General features: G+C 41.2%; 1 protein-coding gene across 1 annotated transcript in view; it reads right to left on the reverse strand.

The window, feature by feature from the left end:
* Window positions 1-21629, reverse strand: part of LOC148017815 (vacuolar protein sorting-associated protein 60.2-like) — a 44307-nt gene extending 22678 nt beyond the window's left edge. Inside the window, exon 1 of the mRNA XM_087661629.1 lies at window positions 21463-21629. The gene's annotated coding sequence lies outside the window, so the exon portion shown is untranslated. The remainder of the gene's footprint in view (window positions 1-21462) is intronic.
* Window positions 21630-22128: the final 499 nt, after the last annotated feature.

Below are 22128 nucleotides of genomic sequence, written 5' to 3' on the forward strand. Positions count from 1 at the left end.
TACAGAGCCTTAAATAAGAACATGATCAAGAATAGGTTTCCGATTCTGAGGATAGATGACATTCTTGATCGATTACAAGGAGCAAGAATGTTTAGCGAGATAGATTTGAAAAGTGGGTACCATTAAATCAGAATCAAGCTAGAGGATATCCATAAGACTGCTTTTAGAACGACATTTGGTCTCTAAGAATTTTTAGTCATGCCGTTTGGATTGACCAATGCTCCTACTACGTTTAACAAGATGATGGATAGAATTTTCTGCCCTTATCGAAGTTTTGTTGGCACATTCTTTGATGATATGATTATCTTTTCAAAGAATGAAGAGATGCATAAAAAACACCTAGTTGCAGTCTTTAATGAGCTTAAGCGTAACAGATTGCTCATTAATGGTAAGAAGAGTGAATTCTTTTTGGAAGAGATTCACTTCCTTGGGCACATAGTTTCTAAAGATGGTGTGAAAATGGATCCTGCAAAGATAGAAGCAATTGTCTCTTGGCCAGACTTGAAAACCTTTCATGATGTCCGCAGTTTTCTTGGCCTATGCTCTTACTACAGAAGATTTGTAAGACACTTTGCAGAGATTGCTTCTCCTTTACATGCGCTTGAAAAGAAGGATGTCAAATGGGAATGGACTGACAAAGAGAAATCAGCATTTAGATGTTTGAAGGGGAAAATGACTACAGATCCAGTACTTATTTTGCCAGATCTGTCTAAGCCATTCGTAGTGCAGTGTGATACATGTGGAAACAGCATTGGTGCTATATTAATGCAGAATGGCCGAGTTATGGCATACGAGAGTAGAGTATTTTCTGTCATTGAAAGGACTTACCAAATTTATGAGAAAGAATTATTGACTGTGATCTATGCACTCTCTAGTTGGAAGCACTATTTGCTTGGTGTTGATTTTGTAGTGCAAACGGATCATCAAACACTTAGATACTTTCTCATACAGGCTAAATTGTCAGAGGAACACATGCATTGGGAAAATTTCCTATCTATGTTTCATTTTCAGATAGTGCATGTGGAAGGCAAGAAGAATGTAGTTGCAGATGCTTTATCTCGCAAACCACAGGTGTCAATTGTTTCAATTCCTTATCACCATGAATTGGATGATATGAAAGAGTAGTATACTGATGACGAAGATTTCTCTGAAATCTGTGAACAGTTGATCAATGGCCAACATCATGACATTATGTGTTCAAAGAAGGCTTTATCATGATACATGGAAGACTATGCATTACAAAACAGTTAAGACCAAAAGTTTTATTGGAAAGTCATGCTCCAATGTATGCAAGACATCGTGGTATTGATATACAGTCAAAGCGGTAGAGACTTTCTTCTATTGGCCAGCCTTGAGATCTAATGTTGATGCATATGTCAAATCTTGCCTTGTATGCCAAAAGGTCAAATTTGATAGACAGAAGACACTAGGGCTATTGCAACCACTGCCTATTCCAGAAAGGCCATGGGAAAGTATTGCCATGGATTTTATTTTTTATCTTCCAATAACTTCTTCAAGGAATGATGGAATCTGGACTATCATTTGCAGATTCGGCAAACAGGCACATTTCATTCTTGTAAGGAAAAAGATTAAGTTAGAACACATGGTAAAGATATTTATGCAAAATATATTCAAGTACCATGGAATGCCACGGTCAATTGTGAGTCATAGAAACCCAAGAATGACTAGCTTGTTTCAGAAAGCATTGTTTGAAAACATGGGCACTACGGCTGAAATTTTCATCTTCTTTCCATCCACAAATTGATGGACAGTCTAAAGAGGCAAATTCAATTGTTTTAGATCTACTGAAGTGTTATGTTTCAGATCATAAGACTTCTTGGGAATGCTACTTGCCATTGGTTGAGTATGCATACAATAATACAATGCACTCATCTACTGGCAAAGCACCTTTTGAGATTGTGGAAGGTGGAAAGAAATTGTCTCCCATTTTGCACACAAAAGATAACATCTTTCAAGTAGATCGTTATGTAAAAGATTGAGAAGAAGCATATAAAAAGGTCAAGTATACCCTAGAAAAGTCACAAGCTAAACAGAAAAGAACTGCTAATAATCATCGTCGGGAGCTCTTGTTCAAAAAGGATGATTGGGTCTTATTTCGTTTTGAAAAGGCACGTTTGAGAAAACAAAAGGGCAAGAAACGTTTGTTTCCAAAGCTGAGTATGCATTACTATGGCCCTTTTCAAGTCTCAGAGAAGATCAATGGCGTAGCATATAGACTAAAATTGTCAGAGAATTGGAAAATTCATAATGCATTCCATGTGAGCCTATTGATGCCTTTTATTGGTGAAGTGCCAAAAGATATGGTTCAAGAGGAATAGCCTGAAGAAGAGGAATTAGATGAGATTCTAGTTCCTGAGCAGATCCTGGCACATAAGGATAGGAAAGTGAAAGGTAGAGTTATAAGAAGATTTTTGGTGAAGTTCAAGAACTATTCACCAATGGATGCCAAATGGATGGAAGAGGCTGAATTGGCAGATTTGCCTCAATTAATGCAACTTTACCGAGAAGCTTTCTTACTCGAATCTATAGCAACTTAGAATGCTTTTTGAAGCAATGTACATTCTCTATTGTACAATTGAATATTGCATCTCATTGAATAATGCACAATGTATGGTTTACATTTAGCATTAACATGTGTATCATTGAATGAAATTCCAATGCTTTGAAGTTGTATTTGTTACACTTCCATTGAATGAATATGCATGTAGTGACACTAATAGTTCGCGCATACGTGCTATCGCCCTGTGTTGCATCCGGAAACATATATATTAGAAAGGCTCCTAGTAATCATAACTAGATATAGGATGTAATCCTCCATCTATGTGAGACTTGAACTTGCAATGACACAAATGCTAGTGGAGAAACTCCTATCATCGCCCTGTGTCATCTGTTAGCAAGTGGTACATGCAATGGCACTAATAACATGGAGAATCTTGTTATCGCCCTGTGTCGTCCGTTAGCATGTGTGGCATGCAATCGAGGTCACTTGCTTCTTTTAAGAGGGGGATATGTCACCAGGTGGTGATACTTTTTACAGTTGCTTTTCTTATTTACTTATATAAATATTTTATTTTTCTTTTCTTTTGTTGTTGTTGCTTCTTACCCCCAGAGTTCTCTTGGAATAAGCCGGGATCTTTGCATGGCCAAAAGAGGCAGCCATTGGGACAAATTGGAATAATGGTTTGTCTGAGCCTTAGGACCGGTTCCGTATTGAATGGGCACTGAAGAATAGAATGCCAGTGGTTTGGGATTGTGTGCTTAGCCACTGGAGATGGTGCAGGACAATGAGTCTGGCCAAGACAGAAGATGCACATGTGAGAATGCTCACGGAATAAAAGTCACCGTAACTGAGTCACATTATACTTTTTGATGTGATCACAATGATAAAAGTTGCTCAGAATAACTTGAGGAATGCAAGGGTCACATCCCTAAAATTTAGGGAGTTACTATTTTTGGACCCAGAATCTGTTCACGTCATTATCTTCGTTTTAGCACGAGGATTAATTCTCTGGTCTGTACCGAGGTCAAATTTTGCACCAATCATGGAGAATTTTAGACCAGAAGGTTTAAACGGGAAAATTGTTACATGTATGCCATGTGGCACAAATTCCCAAAAGAGAGATAGAGAAAGAGAGAGAGAGCATTAAAAAAAACGTAAGAGGCATAAGGGGCAGATGGGAGAATGAAGTTTTGAGGAGTTGAGGGCAGATTGCTACAAGAAAATCAGTCATGGAGAGTACTTCTACGTCCCTGACTCAAGTACGGAGGTAGAGCCTGCTCCCTCTGATCAACTCTCTCTCAATTCTTAGAGGAAATGCTTCGCATGATGGGCTGATTCCATCGAAAGTACAATTCTATGTTTTCTCTGAGATTCTACATATGAATCATTGAGTAAATAGGTCACGGAAAACGCAGGACATGCTGGACAATAAGAACAGTGAATTCACAGATCTGCAAACTGTAATTCTCACATGAATCATTCAATTTTGGTCACATGCTGAACAGTAAGAACAGTGAATTCAGGACATGCTGGACAGTAAGAACAGTGAATTCAGAGATCTGCAAACTGTAATTCTGCACACGAATCATTGAGTTTTGGTCACATGCTGAACAGTAAGAACACTGAATTCTGCACATGCTAGACAGTAAGAACAGTGTGCTAGACAGTAAAAACTGTGAATTTTGGACATACTGGATAGTAAGAACTGTGAATTCAGAGATTTGCACACTGCAATTCTGCACAGGAATCATTGGGTTTTGGTCACAGAAAATGCTTTCCTAAAAGGGATGTTGATCTGGACTTATACAGCTGGGATTTACTCAAAAGAGATGAAAACCAACTGTTCACAGGTTATGTATTTTGGAACATTATCATATTTGTAATTTTTCATCTTTTAATTGATAAAGAAATACCGAGAGGGGCGCCGGTCTTCGGGCTAATCTGGTGTTGAGCGAGGGAGTGAGGTCTTTGCTTGTGTGTGTGTGTAAAGACCCGGTGTTAATTAAAGGAACTACGGCTTTATGTGAGTCATAGACTGGTTTCATGAGGACTCTACATTGAAGACTTCTGATTCTACGATGACAGCTCCCCAAGCTCGAGAGTGGATCATGGACAGTGGTGCCTCACGGCACACGACTCCTTCCACAGTTGGTGTTGCCCATTTGCAACCCTCGCATGGGCAAATTCTCATAGGAGACAACTCTTCTATGTCTATTGCAGCACAGGATGAGATACAGTTGATTCCAAATGGATGTGGTGGTACCCACACTTCCGAGGTATTGCATCATTTGCTTTCAGTTTATAAGATTTGTTCTCTTGGTCTCTTGGTGGAGCTTGACAGTGATGTTCGAGTTCTTGATCGTGGATCGAGAAAAGTTCGCTTTCGAGTATGAGGAGAATGGCATCTACAAATTGAAGTCTTCTTCCGCTCTTATCTCTCTTCTTCTTACATCTCGGATACAATCCGAGCTATGGCATGTTACGTTAATGAATGTAACATTAGGGGAAACAACACAAGAGATGACCGTCCGAGGGGGGCCTTGGGTGCCCGTACGGTGTTTAGGGGAGCTTAGGAAGAAAGTGAGTTAATTTAGTATAACTTACTTAATATTGACGAATGGCAAGGAAAGACACATGTTGGACTGAAATTGTTTTGGTTCCTTCCGGCTTCTTCCTAAGCGAGGCTGGGTGGTGAACGAGGGGATCTCTCGTATCTTTGGAACTCTACACTGTTATCAGAGCAGGCGACATCTACCAACGATTCCTGGAGGGTGCTGCTACTAAGGGCCATGTTCCAACCCAACTGTTATTAAGGGCTGCATCCAAGTACTTACTCAGTTCACCCAGCCGTCGACGTCCACTAAGCCGTCCACATCCACCCAGCCATCCGCGTCCACCCAGCCGTCAACATCCACTCAGTCGTCGTTTAGTATCATAATACTAAGGGATGTGTGCGAGCTTGGCCCGCATTTCAGTACACGTGGCTGGTGATATCCGCCACCTGTAAATTCTCTCATAACTTGCAGACCCGAAAGGGTTATTCTTCCGACATGGTGAAAAGGGGGATATTCTCATTGCAGCTGAGACTCCACATCGCGGGAGTAAAACGTCTACCCGGTTGGGAGTAGTCAATCCACACAGGCGTTTGCGATTTTGCAACTAGGAAGAAGGAGAATTTCCATCTGGCTTTCCGTGGAAGTTTTTACAGCCTTGGACACCGCATCGAATTTCAGGAATTTCCAGTGCGCTATAAACAAAAATCAGGCAGACAAAATACAAGAAAGTGTTCCACCTTTATATCTAAATTTCTTATATTTTCTTTCCAATTCCAGTGTATAGATGGAGGGAAAAGAGAGAGAGAGGGCAACGGAAGGCTCTAGTTCTGGAGACCACCCTATGGTGGATCCCCATGAAACTGAAATACAAGAAGAACATTGGGAAGAATTTTTTGCTACACGAGAGCAATTTGATGATTTAATTGCTCGTGTGCAAGCACAGGGGGTTCAAATGGAGTTGCTAACTCAAGCACTCACCGAAATAAAATTCCAATTAGCCTTATTACTAGAAAGGGATAAAGGTAAGGTAGAGACCTCAGACATCTTCATCGAAAGATCTAGATGTGACTATGCGAGACCCTAGGGAACCCCACCAAAGCTGAGGGATAACCCAGTGTTAAAAGATTTCATTATGAAACCCCCTCAGTTTCATGGGGAGGAAAAAGATAGAAACAAAGATACTATCTTTAATTTCCTCCAAAATTTGTAAAGGATGCAAATAAAATACATGAAACTTGGGATCAATTTGAATCGGTCTTTTTAAAAGAATTCCTTCCTAAGAATGAAATGGAAAGAAATTGGGAAGATTGGGATTTTGTCAAACAAAAGGGAAGACCTTTGCTGACATATCTCAAGGAGTATAGTGAGATAATCCTCAAATTGGAAGGAATAGATGAATTTCAAAAGACAAGAGGATTCATAGGGGGACTAGATAAGGCCTATAAAAAGGAAGTGAAAAGGAGTTCACCTAAGACGCTTGAAGGGGCAATTAATTTTGCATAAATCAATAAAGATAATACGCGTCCACGTGCACTCACTAGTCTCACCGACACAGAGCCCAAGACTAAGGAATTTGAGACCTCAAAATTTGTAGGTAAATCCAAAAGGAAAATGCCATTCCTTAAGGGTAAGAAACAACCCTTTGAAAAGAAACAATACGTACGGCCGAAGCTAAGTCAAGATGACTTTGATAAGGCCAAAAAAGAAAGGTTGTGTTTCAATTGTTTATCTCCTAACCATGCTGCTTGGAATTGCCCTCAAAGGAAAAAGGGAGAAGATAAAGGAAAGGATAAGGACAAGGGCAAGGGAAAAGAGAAACAAATCCATGTAGTGCAGACCCTGGAATCAAAGGGGCATAAAAGTATAAATCTTTAGAGGTCTTGCACAAGGATGTACAACACAGGTGTTGTATGTCAACTTCTATGTGGCAACTTACCTTCGGGCCACATGATTTAGTTAGGTGGGAAGAGGGTTAGAGTCATAATTGATGACTCTGCCACCCACAACTTTATAAGTTATGCACTTGTCAAAAAGTTGAAACTTCCCCAACAAAAGAGTGAGCATCAATATGTTGTTCGTATGATGCAAGGTCAGGATAATAAAATATGGGATACAATGGTATCCAATTTGGAAATCGAGATTCAAGCATATAAAGATAAGCTTGATTTCCAAATTATGAATATGGAAAGGGCCGATATTGCTTTAGGGAGGGAGTGGCTATGGGGACTGGAACCATCCTTAAAGCATAGTTATCATCATAATACACTAGAATTTGAAAGGGATGGTAAGACTTTTGTGATTCAAGATGAACATGAAGTATCTAATAATCCTTTGGTGTGTTCCCTTGAAATACAAAAGTTGGTGAAGAACGAAGCTTGTGAGGTATACATGTTTTGGTCTCTCCCTGTACATGACACTTTAAATTCTTGTAATATAAAAGCAGCAATTTTCTTATGCTTGAGTTGAATGTAAATAATGAATTAAGTGGATTGTTAGATGAATTTAAAGATGTGTTTCCATCTGATTTACCTACTGGCCTTCCACCAAATAGGGGTGATCTAAATCACCCAATTGACATAGATAGAGATACACACCCCGTTTCTAAACCACCTTACAGGCTAAGTGAAACACAACACCAAGAAGTCGAAAGACAAATCAAGGATTACCTTGATAAGGGGTTTATACAACCCAGTAATTCACCTTGGGCTTCGCCAATTTTATTGGTGAAGAAAAAAGATGGTTCTATGCGACTTTGTGTTGATTATAGAACACTTAATAAGATGACTGTGAAGAATAAATTTCCTATGCCCAGAATGGAAGATCTCTTTGATCAATACAAGGGGCAAAATTCTTCACAAAGATTGACTTAAGATTAAGCTATCACCAAGTAAGAATTAAGGCCCAGAATGTTCCTAAAACAGCATTTCGTACTACATACGGGCATTATGATTTTTCGGTGATGCCTTTTGGTCTCACTAATGCACTAGCTACTTTTATGAAGCTGATGAATAGTGTGTTACGGCCCTATCTAGGACGCTTTGTAGTAGTCTTCTTGGATGATATCTTGATCTTTAGTAAATCAAGAGAAGAACATTTGGAACACTTACGATTAGTATTCCAATTGCTAAGAATCCATTCCCTTTATGCGAAGAAAACTAAATGTGAATTCTTCGCACAAGAGGTCAAATATTTGGGGCATTTTATCTCGAAAGAGGGAATCAAGATGAACCCAGAAAAAGTAAGGGCAATTATTGAATGGCCATCTCCAAGGAACTTGGAAGAGCTGCAGATCTTCCTAGGTTTATCTGGATTTTATCATAAATTCATTCATGATTATGCCAAGATAGCTATTCCAATGACGAACAACTTAAAGGGAAAGGGAAGGGCTTTAATTGGGGAACAGACCAAAATGAAAGTTTTGAAAAACTTAAGGTAGATATTGCTACAGCTCCAGTACTATTAATTGTGGATCCCAATAAACCAAGGCAATAGGCGCGGTCTTATTACAAGAAGGTCGACCGGTTGCTTTTGAAAGAAAGAAATTAGACCGTGAAAAACGGAATTATTCCGTTTGTGAGAGGGAGCTGTATGCAATAGTACATGCAATGAAGAAATGGAGGCACTATCTATACGGTGCCAAACTTTTGATCTTGTCCGATCATGAAAGCATTAAGTGGCTTAATGACCAACACGATCTACAAGGGTATAAAGCTAGATGGGCCAAACTCCTCCAAGAGTTCGACTATGAGATAAGGTATAGAGAAGGAAAGTACAATATAGTGGTTGATACGCTCAGCAGAATGCCCATCATAAATGAATTGAGTTTTACTCAGTTCACTTCCGATTTACTTGAATCCTTAAAAGGGAAATGCCAGGTTGATCTGGCATATTCCAACATATGGGAAGTAATAGAAAATGGGGATCCAAATGGAAGGACCTCCACTGAGGAAGGAACATTTGAGAATGTTCAACAAGGAAATGGAGCATCAGGGGTTGCTCAAATGGGATTCAAGTGGAAGAATTTTACCATTGATAATGATTATTTACTCTATAAGGATAGGGTATGCGTCCCGAAAGATGAAGAAATAAGGCACCAGTTACTCTTTAAGTGTCATGATACCCTTAGTGCGGGACATCCAAGAGTTAATAAGACTTTTCACTTGAATCCCATTTGAGCAACCCTTGATGCTCCATTTCCTTGTTGACCATTGATAATGGTTATTTACTCTACAAGGGTAGGGTATGCATCCCGAAAGATGAAGAAATAAGGCGCCAGTTACTCTTTGAGTGTCATGATACCCCTAGTGCGGGACATCCAGGAGTTAATATGATTTATAGTCTTATTAAAAGGCAGTTTTATTGGCCTGGAATGAATAAGGACGTCCTTGACTATGTAGTCAAATGTAATAAGTGCTAGGTTAATAAAGCTGAAAGATTGAAAATGGGAGGACTTCTCCACCCATTAGAGATTCCTTCGGGAAAAATGGGAGAGTATCTCTATGGACCTTACTGTCGCATTGCCCATGACACAGAGGGGGCACGACTCTATGTGGGTGTTTGTGGACAGGTTAACCAAAATGGCTAGGTTTATTCCAACTTCTACTGATGTTAAAACACCAGAATTTGCTAGATTGTTCATAGAGAACATATACCGATTGTATGGCCTTATGACAAATATAGTTTCTGATCGGGATAGAGAATTTGATAGTCAATTTTGGCATGCAATATTTAGGAAGTTGGATACTAAACTCAGCATGAGTACGGCGGAGCATCCGCAAACTGATAGGCAAACTGAAAGGGTTAACCAAATCCTTGAAGATATGTTGAGAGCATATGTAAGTAAAAGGCAAACTAATTGGGAAGAGTATTTACCGATAGCAGAGTTTGTATGTAATAGTGCCAAGCACTCTTCCACTGGATATAGTCCATTTATGCTAATGTATGGGTTTCAGCCCAAAGCTCCTCATGCAATAGGACTGCATAAGGAAAAGATTCAGGCAGCAAAGGATTTTTTGGAGGATATGAATAGTATGTTAAAATTTGCTCAAGAAAATATTAAGAAGGCTCAAGATCGAGCTAGAGCTTATGCGGATCCTCACCAAAGAGACATCTCCTTTGAAGAAGGGGAATTGGTCTATCTTAAAGTGCCTAGACAAACTAAAACCATGAAAACAGGACAATATCCAAAGCTTTCACCCAGGTATTGTGGCCCTTTCACAATACTTAAGAGGGTGGGGGAACAGGCTTACAAGCTCCAACTACCTATTGGTAGTAAAACACATCCAGTTTTCCATGTAAGCAAATTGAGAAAGAAGCTGGGTGATATGGATAATCTAGTCTTAAATAATAAGATTGGGGAGCTATTCAGTGACCAATCTATTCCACATGAACCAGAAAGAATTTTAAATGTTCGTAATAGACGAGCAAGGCATACTATTTATCAAGAATGTCTAGTAAAATGGAGAGATTGTTCAGAAGAAAGCTCAACATGGGAGCGAGTAAATACTTTAAGAAAAAGGTTTCCCAATTTACAGTTAGACCTTCCAAGTATCGTTTTCGAGGACGAAACCGATTCTTAAGGGGGAGGAAATGTCACGTTAATGAATGTAACATTAGGGAAAACAACACGAGAGATGACCGTCCGGGGGGGCCTTGGGCGCCCCTACAGTGTTCAGGGGAGCTTAGGAAGAAAGTGAGTTAATTTAGTATAACTTACTTGATATTAACGGCTGGCAAGGAAAGACGTGTTGGACTGGAATTGTTTGGTTCCTTCAAGCATCTTCCTAAGCGAGGCTGGGTGGTGAACGAGGGGATCTCTCGTATCTTTGGAACTCTACATGGCATGCTCGGTTTGGCCATATAAACTATGAGTACCTTCGGAAGGCGTTACAGGGATCGCTTGTTTGAGGTTTGCCGGACACAGTGGTCAACCAGCAACCATGTGTCTCCTACATTCGTGGGAAGCAACATAGGGATGCGATTCCCAACAAAGCTTCGAGGCGGTCTACTTCACCTGTGGAGCTTGTATCTATGAATCTTTGTGGCCTGATGAGGAATGAGTCCCTAAAGGGGAGCTTGTACTTCATGTTGATCGTAGATGAGTACAGCAAGGTGACATGGGCCTACTTGACGCTAAAGTCGAAGGCTTTTTCCCACTCCAAGGATTGGCTTCTCTTCGAGGAGAACCAATCGAGCCGGCCAGCGATTGAAGACCTTGCAATCAAACAAGGGTGGTGAATTTGTTTCTAATGAATTTGCTCGTTTTTGTGCAGATAGGGGCATTCACCAACCGTTTGCTAATACCAACACTCCTCAAGAGAATGACATTTTGGAGCGGAAGAACCGAAGTGTGATCGAGATGGCGTGCACCATAATGGAGCACCGACAAACACCTCAGTTTCTGTGGGCTGAGGCAATGGCTACAGTAGTCCACATCCTAAATCGATCTCCCACTTCAGCCGTTGACAAGATGACACCTTTTGAGGCTTACTTTGGGACTAAGCCTGATGTCTCTTATTTCAGGATCTTTGGGCGTGACGCCTATGTGCACATCCCAAAGACGCAACGTGACAAGTTTGAGGCGGCTTCCCAACGACAGGTCTTTGTTGGCTACATCTCCCAGTCCCAAGGTTATCACTTGTATGATCCCGTAAAGCAGGATGTCTACACAATCTGAGATGTGCAATTCGTGGAAGTTCCGGCCATAGAGGGGGGTGAGGAGCATCTCATACTTGGAGATCCAGGGGAGAGTTGGGCTCCCGAGAGAGTTTCGTTGGAGCCAGAGCCTCTCGATGGAGATTGTTCTTCAGATTCTGAGACTTCTCTTCCACTGGCCACCCTAATGGAGATCCCGCCGGTGGATGTACCCGAGTCTTTAGTAGATAGGGAGCGCCGAGGAGAGATCCCGCCTCCTCCTCGTTGGGCATGTGACACACTCCGTGATTCAAGGATCGAGGGGATTCCTAAGGAGTGGGAACTACAGGATGGACCATAGAGGTCACGGAGGCACCATGCACATTCTGCGGAGCTTGTTTGCTCTAACTACTGTTTGATGTCCCGTGTTATGCACGATAGAGAGCCTACATCAATGAAGGAGGCTTTACAGTCTGATCATTGGCAAAAAGCGATGAAGCAGAGTTGGAGGCTATTGAGCAGAATGGCACTTGGTTCCTTGTGCCTCGTCCCTCTCATAAGAAGGTGATTGGTGTCAAATGGGTCTTCAAGACCAAGTACCATAGTGATGGCTCTATGGACAAGCACAAGACTCGCCTAGGTGTTGACTTCTATGATACTTTTCCCCCTACAGCTCACATGGCGACTATTCGTGTTGTTCTTGCCTTGGTTAATCATAGGAGATGGCCTATTTTTCATTTGGATGTGAAGTCGGCCTTCTTGAATGGTGATTTGAAGGAGATCTATGTAGAGCAGCCTCCTAGTTTTGGTTTCTCAGATGGGCAGGTTTACAGGTTAAAGAAGGCCTTGTATGGCCTAAAGCAAGCTCCACGTGACTCGTTTCTCCAGAGGCCAAGTTGGGATATCGGCATTCTAGGGCCGATCCGCAGCTTTATGTGCACACTTCCGAGGGAGGTCATGTGTTGTCTGTTTTGTATGTTGATGATTTGATTATTGCAGGTGTTCATACCCAGAAGGTCGAAGAAACGAAGGCAGCCCTACACCCGAAGTTCGAGATGACAGATTTAGGACTTCTCCATTTCTTTTTGGGCCATGAGATTTATCAGTCTCAAAGGGGGATTTTCATCTCTCAGCAGAGATATGTACAAGAGCTCTTGGTGACTTTTGAGAGATGGAGGATTGTCGGTCCATTTCCACTCCTATGGATCCGAACTGGAAGGCCACTTCACACGCAAATTCTCCTTTGGTGGATGCTACTCGCTACTGTCAGGGCTGATTGGCTCATTGATTTGGCTCCTCAACACACGGGTTGATCTATGTTTTGCTATAGGTCTTTTGGTTGGGTTCATGAGTGCACCTCGGCAGGTGCATTGGCAGGCTGCTCAGAGGATACTATGGTATCTGAGGGGGACCTCCGACTTAGGGATTCATTATCCAGCAGGTACAAGTGCTTTTGATCTTGTTTTTGCATGTTGGAGTGATTCAGATTGGGCTGGTGATGTGGATCACACACGGTCTACTACAGGTTATTATTTTACCTTGGGTGTTGGTGCTATCTCTTGGAGTAGCAAGAAGCAGCCCACAATAGCCCGATCTTCGACTGAGGCAAAGTATCGAGTTGCCTCTTCTACCACATGTGAGGCTGTGTGGCTTCGGCAGTTGTTGAAGGAGCTTGGCTGCCCCGAGACTCGTTCTACTATCTTGCAGTGCAACAATGAGAGTTGCATTGCCTTGGCACGGATTCCGTATTCCATGCCCGAATGAAGCACATAGAGATCTATTATCACTTCATCAAGGAGAAGCTTCTGGATGCGACCATTGATGTGGCATACTATAAGAATGAAGACAATCTTGCAGACTTGTTTACGAAGGCACTTCCTCAAGCTTTACTTCATCGACATTCCACATCCCTCAGTCTATCTTGTCCAGGATCTGAGAGGGGGTGTTGAGAGCCATCTCCTACCATGTTAGCAATGCCACGTGGCAGCAATCAGACTATCTGACTACAGTCAATTACATTAAATACAGCCGACCTGCCTATTTTGGGCATTTTTCAGGCATTCTTTTCAGCCTTTTTAAGGCTGAGTTTCCAGCAGACTTCCTTACTTGTATCTGACAGATTTCAGCCTGCTAGTGACGGAGACAGCACTTGGGGCTGACAGAGATCGAGGTCCTCAAGGCAGAGACATACACAGATCTTCTCTCTGCACCCATGGATAATTCTACATCCTTATACAGCATTCTTCATTGCAAATTTTCTGTGTTTCACTGTCTCTTTCTCTCTCTCTCTTCTCTCTTCCGCATTGCTTCACTCTGGCACTATGGAGGTTGCTTCTACTACTTCTAGGGTTTTGGGAATGCCTCCTCAACAACCCATGGTTCTGTAGTCCGCTTCACCAAGAGATAGTGATTGTTGAATACCGTCCCCTCAAAAATTCCTCCTTCACGAGACAATGGCTATTCGACACCTTCCATTACTTCAGCTCTACAATCCACTCCGTTGAGAGAGACAACGGCAATTGTCCACCCTTGGCTCCACATGAGCCTCACCTTTCCCCACCCTCAACTACTCAGGTTCGAGAGACCACCTCTGGGAGTACTTCAACATCTTTGCCACCCCAAATACCTTCTTTGACATGATTGACGGCACTTCCTTTCTCATCAATGATTCGAAGTCCGTTATCCATGAGTTTTTAGATTCCCGAGAGAGAGAGAGAGAGAGAGAGAGAGAGAGAGGGATTCAAAGGGGGATGTACTCTCTTTGCCCTTGGAGGGGACTTCTACTTCTTTGGCTTCAGAGGGGGCCCTTGCACCTTCACCCTCAGAGGGGGACACCTACTCATCATGAAGTTCTTCCACACTATTTACTCTTTGGAAATGACTATCTTCGAGCACTCATTTCTCCTACTGATACCCAAGATCTTTAAAGACCGCCTAGATCGAAGCCTTGGAGGTTTAGCTATGACTTGGTGACAAGACCTTTGAATTCCTTCCAGCTTGGAGTTCCGGAGCTAGTGGCTTCTCTCCCGAGGTGGAGTCAGGTTCTACAGTTCATCCCATCTACTATTCCTTACTATAGGTTACCTTTTAAGTGAAAATCTTGGATCTCCAAGATCCTCTACATCTTCATCGTATCTCTCTTCGCTCCTCTTTCTTCCTCAACCCCAAAAAGGGTTGTGTCCACATTTTGGTCACTTTTTCATTGGACTCCCACACAATGGTGCATCACCCTAGACAACTTATGCCTATAAATAGGCAGTCACTTCATTCATTCATACATCACTACAGTCATTCTTCACTTCTCTTCCTCCATCACTCTGACACTCTGTAGTTTGTGGTCACCACCCTTCCCCTTCTCCTTCTGGCACTCTGTTCCCATTACCTTTCGGGCTATGTTTTGAGTCTTCACCCTACTGGCATCATTATCTAATAACTGGCAACTTCTCTTCACCAAGTGATATCACTCTGCTTGTATTTTGGGTCTTCTCCACTTGGCGCAACAATCTCCACCTGCCGGCATCATCATCTATATTGTGTTTTGCACAAAGGAGGCCCTACAATCTACGTTTGCCATCATCAGGCATAACCTCCACATCTAGCAATATTTCCCACATAGGCATCAGCAGTCTACTGTTTGCATTTTCAACATTCCAGGCTCTAGCATTTGTGTTTGAAGCCTAGCTCAACTCCCCAACATATTAGGACTACGGTTCGCTCCCTTGATAGCTAGGGATCATCTTCTTCATCTTCGACGATATTAGAGGACTGTGGTTCACTTCCTCAACGATTGCCCTTCACCTTCCAATGATTACTTTGATAGCCCATTGCCCGAAGAATTGCATTTTGCTCCCTGCACTGTGTAGATTATCACAAGTGTTGCCGCGTGAATTAGACAAGATATTCCAATCATCTTTTGAGCTTTGGCTCCTCTGTATCAGCTTTTCTTCTCATAGCATGATTTAGTGCATCATCACCGTGTTCTTCTTGTGTTTTTGAGTTTTTCTTCTCTCTCAATGTTTGCCATACACACTGTATGTTTCTCCCCACAAACCCTATTGTCTCTCTACATCGTCGCACATTTTGAGATGGTATCAAAGTATACATGTTATCTTGATAAAGTGAGACTTGCAAAAATACATGTCCTCATGACAATCCTCCCCCTTAAAATCCTTGCAATTGTACTCGATTCCACTGCCAGATACATCAAAAGCAAAGTATTGCATTGCAATTTCCACAAGGCATCATAGTCAACACAACATCGCGCATTGCTGTTCAACCATCCTATATGCCCAACACATGCTGAAAATTACCAGTCAACATAGAATAACATAAGACGTACAAAGAATCTCAAAAAACATTGCCAAATTATCATGCAATGGATCCATTAATCATGAGCTCAACTAATCTGACAAAACTAAACCATAGTATAGCATAAACCATGGCTGAAACATCAATGGCATCATAACATATGCTGCTCTCCATAAAATCGGCTGAATACCACTAAAAATAATGACCACACATTGGAAACCAACATTCAATAATCAGCCCCTAATGATCATTAGCTGATGCAAATGTACAGTTTCAAAGTTGTTGATAATAAACCATACCATATGCGTACCAAACATAGTGCCTAAGGGGGGTTTTAAAATTTTTCTACAATTTCTCATTCATTTGCTTGTCTCATACCCAATTTTGAAGAAATTTTTAATTTATCACACTCTGTGCAAAGAAAATTGAGGATTTTCTGCCAACTTATTCATTTTCTAAAATTTTCCCAATTTTCTTCAAGAAAAGTTGGGACTTTTGCCTGATTCAAGTTTTCGAGCATAAATTTCCACCAAAATTGCCAACATTGCGCAATTTCTTTGACATTGGTGTAAGAAATTTGTGGCTTTTCAGTTTTTTGACTCCGGCATGCATCATGAAGTGAATTCTAGCTACTGGTTATTATTGACACACGTCCTGAGGCAACATTTCTACAAAAATTCAGACTACAAAGTACAATTTCTTCAATTTCTTTGAATAAATTAATTTTTAATATATTAATTTTTTTAAAATAATTTTTTAAAAATAATTTAGTAATTATTCTAGTGCTCAGAAAATTAATTTCACTAACCAATAATTAAATTGGCTAGGCCAATGTCGTGTAAGATGGAGTGTGTTCTCGATACCTTCACCTTTGGAAGTTTATTTCTCCCCCTGTTCCCCAGCTCGTGGAGGACCCTACCCTTGGGTCATCAATGTATCGTGCAACCCTTTGGGATCAGCTCAACTCTTATGCCCGATCCTTCCTCTTTATGAGTTTACAAGATTCTATCTTGGTTCATGTTTGCACATTGAAGATTGCAGTGGAGGTGTGGAAGAAGCTTATGTCTCTTTACCATCAGAAGACGTTTGCCCATGGGATCTCCCAAGTATGCCCTGTGCCAATTTTGACCATCAATTCAGCATTAAGTACTACTAAACACCACATCTCTAGAGTCACCACCTAACACTTATGGCTAAATGAATGACTTAGGACAATAGCTGGCAACAAATACCACATAGTATCTATGGAACATAACTAATTGCAACTTTTTCCTTTGACATCCATTGATTTCCTCAAGACCCAGGCTCATTAATTTACACTAACCTCAATTGCACCTCACACATGCAACATTTACTTAAATATGTAATTAAAAATTAATCCACATATTAAGTGAGGCTTGCAAAAATACATTTCCTCAAGACACCATAAGGATTGTCACAAAGACCGTCAATATCGTGATAGCGATCGTGACATGGATCATGGGACGTACTACGATCAAGCCAACTCCTAACCACTTTCATACCATTCTATCCCTATTCCTCTTCCATGGCCACAAGTCCAAGATTGACAATTATGGAACCACCTATTCACATGCCCATCCTACCCTCTCTCCTTGCCTCCGAAAAGCTAGATAGGACCAATTACCCACTCCGGTTATGCAAAGTTGAGTGCATCCTCGACACTTTTGACTTGTGGGAATCCATCATAGTCCCTTATCACCAATCTACCTTGGATCCCGAGGTCGAAGTGGCCGCGAATTTGGTAGCTTTATAGGATCAGCTCAATACCAAAGCCTGCTCTTTTCTCTTTTTGAGTTTTACAGATTCCATGCTCATGCATGTAAAGCACATATGCACTACCATAGAGATCTAGACCAAATTGGCATTCTTTACCAAATTCAAGCATTCAAGCATTGGATGATCCTCAAGTTGAAGCTACAACATCTCTCTATCACAAATTCCCCTACAATGAAGAATGACATCAACTAGATGGAGGAGATTCGAAATAATTCTTGCATCCTTGGGAAGGATTATGGGTTGTGAGGCTTATGTCACATCTCCCATTACCAAAGTATGATGTCTACTATAGGAGTCTTCTCACCTCTCATACACAAAATCCCTTCACTTGGAGGAGCCAGTCCCTATGTGTTAGAGATTTGGTCATCCTTGGATGGGCAAGGGTAATGTATAGGCATTTTAGGGCAATGTCCTGCATTTCCTGATCAGGTCATACAGTATGCAGAAATCACCACTATGATCACAGCAATTTCGGGCAGACGGGGCAGATGCCATGTGGCACGTGGACAGCAGACAGCATTTTTCCCAGCATTTAATGCCTTACTTTATGCAATCAAACCAGCCTGCAGCCAGTCAGCCAGTTTTAGGCTGGCCAACCCGATTATTTTATTCATTTTTGGCTACCTATTTATTGCCCAACCTCCCCCGGTCATAGTCATTCCAATTTTTGTGTGCAGGTCAAGAGAGTCTAGCTCACATATTCTCACGATCCTTTGTACAGAACTGCCTCCTTACATTCAGCATTCATTCTTTGCAGGTTTCTATGTTCTTCTATCTCTTTCTCTCTCTCTTCCCTCCACGCCCTTTTCTTTCAGTCTAGTCATACACTTCCACATTCGCTACAGTTTGACATGATATCAAAGCAGCGATGAAGGGCTGATTGATCATGGGAAAACTTGAAGAGGAGATTTTAGCATGTTACCAAGGCTGCATTTTCAGCATTTGAGGGCTACACATCGACACAAGGCTGAAACAAGAGAAGTGCAGGAGCTAGAGTAGCCACTTGCATGCACATGGTAACTTGGTTGCACAAGAAATTGTAGTTACTGCATGCAACAATTCCAAGATGCTTTGGAGGATGAGCATTGGATGACAACTATGCAGTCAGAGTTGAACTCTATACATAAAAATGGCACGTGGGGGCTATGTGACTTGCCTACTAGCAAGCGTACTATAGGCATGTAGTGGATTCACCAAATTAAAACGCAGATCTGATGGTAACTTGCCCCTAGCCATTCACAATGTAACTTGGTTGCACAAGCACTTGTAGCTACTACATGCAACAATTCCAACATTCTTTGGAGGGTGAGCGTTGGATGACAGCTATGCAATTAGAGTTAGACTCTATACATAAAAATGACACATAGGAGCTATGTAACATGCCTACTAGCAAGCGTGCTACAAGCACAAAGTGGGTTTATCAAATTAAAGCGCAGATCCGATGGTAGCATGGATCACTACAAGGCACATATTGTTGCCAAAGAGGGTATGCCCAATAACATGGAATTGAGGGGATTTATTACACTTATCGTGTTCCTTTATAGCTCTGGTGTGAATGCTCCTTTATCCACAAGTACATTTTACCTTCTACTTGGAGAAGGGTTTTTTTTCCCGTGTGAGCACTAGTCAATGGCTGTGGTACTTTGATACCTTATGGATTGTACTTTTATAATCATTCTCAATGTGACCTTCCAACAATCCTTTTCTCTATTGTTGTTCACTATGAGTGTGTTGAGTGTGTGTGTGCTATTGAATCCTAACATATCCCCTGTTTGGCTCTATGGTGGGAGGTGAGTCTATTGTCTACACCCATTATGTTAAACTTCAAACCACCATGATGTTAAAGATTAATAAAAAACCCTCTAATGCTTATCTATCGTACTGAGCATTCCTAATTGTTGTAAACAATCTGCGATGGCCACAGAATGATCACTCAAACCTTTAATGCTTATTTGTGTGTACTACACCTTCCACTTGGTGACAACAATCTAGCATGGTTACCAAATGGCAGCTCCTCGCATCGAATCACTAACAGACCACCAAAAGATTTATGCAAAAACAAGCCTATACTTATCCCAATCATAAGAACTGAACAAGAAATATATCTCACAGTTCCCACCACCTCCAACACATATCATCCATGTACACTTCCCTCACTAGTAGCATTCTATACCACCCTATTCACGATAAGAACATATCCTTCGTCTATGGACCATCCTAGTCCCATGAGTGAACAATGATTGTGTGCATCTAATTGTGTCTCTCACCAGGTAGCCAATTGATACTTTGACACCAATGAAACATCACTCTAGGATCCAACCTACACATGAGGCACAGCATAAGTTGCACCCGCGATACAAAACAAGAAGGAAATTGACATCAAACTCGCCTCCAAACCATAATGCCAAACAAGATCACCCTCAAGCCCAAGGCCAGCAATATACCAAGTCATGACTACATCCCAAGAGTTGGTGTCCCATATCAACCCATGTCTCCCAATGTATAGGCACATCAACGAAAGGGCCTTAAGTCCAAGAGTGGTTATCACACAACAACGTGCACAATGGCCCTAAGTCCTATAAATAGGTATTGCATGCCCTTACCCTAAATTGCCCTAGTCCATTTGCACTAGGTCACTTTTTATGACCCAAGACTATGACCAAAGCTTCTTCCAACCACATATCCAAGGACACAACAATGGTGGTGCGACTTCCACTCCTAAACCACCAAAGCTTCTTCCAACTAGATATCCAAGGACACAAGAATAGTGGTGCAACTTCCATTCCTAAGCCAAGCACCAATCAAGAGCTCACATGCAACCACCATGTTTTACCACCATTGACCATCGAATAAGCTCCATACATGGATTAGCTTCAAGGAGCTTGTGTAGTCAACATATTTGATATGAAGAATGGGCATTTTCATATTGCATGATATCCATCATAAAGATTTCAGATCTACTTTTGAGGTAGATGAGTATTTGGCGCTAGCTTTCAGTCTCACAAAGGCTCTGGCTACTCTCAATCAAATGATAGCAAAATATTTCAACAACCTCTAAAGCACACATGACTTTCTTTGATGATATGGCTATCTATTCCAAGACAAAGTATGAACATAAAGAACATCTTGGAAAGGTTCTCTAGACCAAGTGACCATATGGCATAGACTATTCTTTAATAAAAAGAACAACAACAAAAATTCGGTGAAAATTTCATTCTCCAAGGTGTATGGTTTCTCAGGGTGTTCATCTTAAGAAGGTAAAATCTACAGCAGAGTGGCCGAATATATAATGTATGCCAATTTCTTGGTTTATTGTTTGTTCATATGAATTCATTTGCAGCAATTGTCCTTATGTAACATCCGCTTTTTTCGCTCTTAAGATCCTCAAGCAGGTTATAAGGCCTCTCGGTCTGGTTAGTTAGCCTGCCCTTCCCTCTCCTCGAATTCTTGCAAGACATGTCTCTCGTAGAGACACGGATCGGATTCAATGAAGCTCTTGGAAATCCGTTTCTGTGAGTGATCACCAATTGTTGCAGCGTAAGAAGACCAAGGAGCATGTTGCTCCCTGTCGGATGATATATATCCTTTGTCTATTATCAAATTACAAGCATCGTTGATCAGCACAAAGCTCTAAGAGAAACAACATACCATTGCAGATCAGCAATCTTGTTGTAGGAGGTCGTCTGAGAGATTATTACTTCTAAATGTTTGCTCGATGCCTTCTCAGGTGTGTCTCATCGTACCCCCTGCAAACGCAAACAGAAAGGCAGCAGCAACACAGGCACAAACAGAACAGCCGTAGAATGTCAACGAGAGTAAAGACTACGCGAGAAATGGCATCGCATTTTATATTTTTGATTTTTTTCACAAAACAAAACGAAGAAAAAAGTTTCAAAACAATGAATAAAAACAAGTGATAAGCAAAACTTATCATAAGCCTGCCCAAACTCTAGAATCCTTTAATATTATTATTAATAGTACATAATATATTTATTAAATGAATTTTTTTAATTTGAAATTAGGTTTAGTAAATATATTTACTATTGGCATGGCCCAATGAGGTGGCACGATGACATGGCAATGCCAACGTGGCACCAACTTGTGTAGCTAACTACAACAATCAAATGACTACCTAAATTCTTGGCAAGATGGCCATGCAAAATAAAAGAAATGAAAGCAATGTGAAGAGGGGCCGCTTCTGGCAAATTGAAGATAATTTGTGTACTCTGCATTGGTGGAGACGACAAGCGTAACAAATGCCCTCTTCTTATCTTGCATATACCACTTTACATCTCTAGCCGCTCTTTCTCGTGC

Source organism: Lygodium microphyllum, chromosome 21 (genome assembly GCF_053477565.2).
Source record: "Lygodium microphyllum isolate KBCC chromosome 21, Lygodium_microphyllum_v1.1.10, whole genome shotgun sequence".
In the NCBI taxonomy this organism is placed as follows: domain Eukaryota; kingdom Viridiplantae; phylum Streptophyta; class Polypodiopsida; order Schizaeales; family Lygodiaceae; genus Lygodium; species Lygodium microphyllum.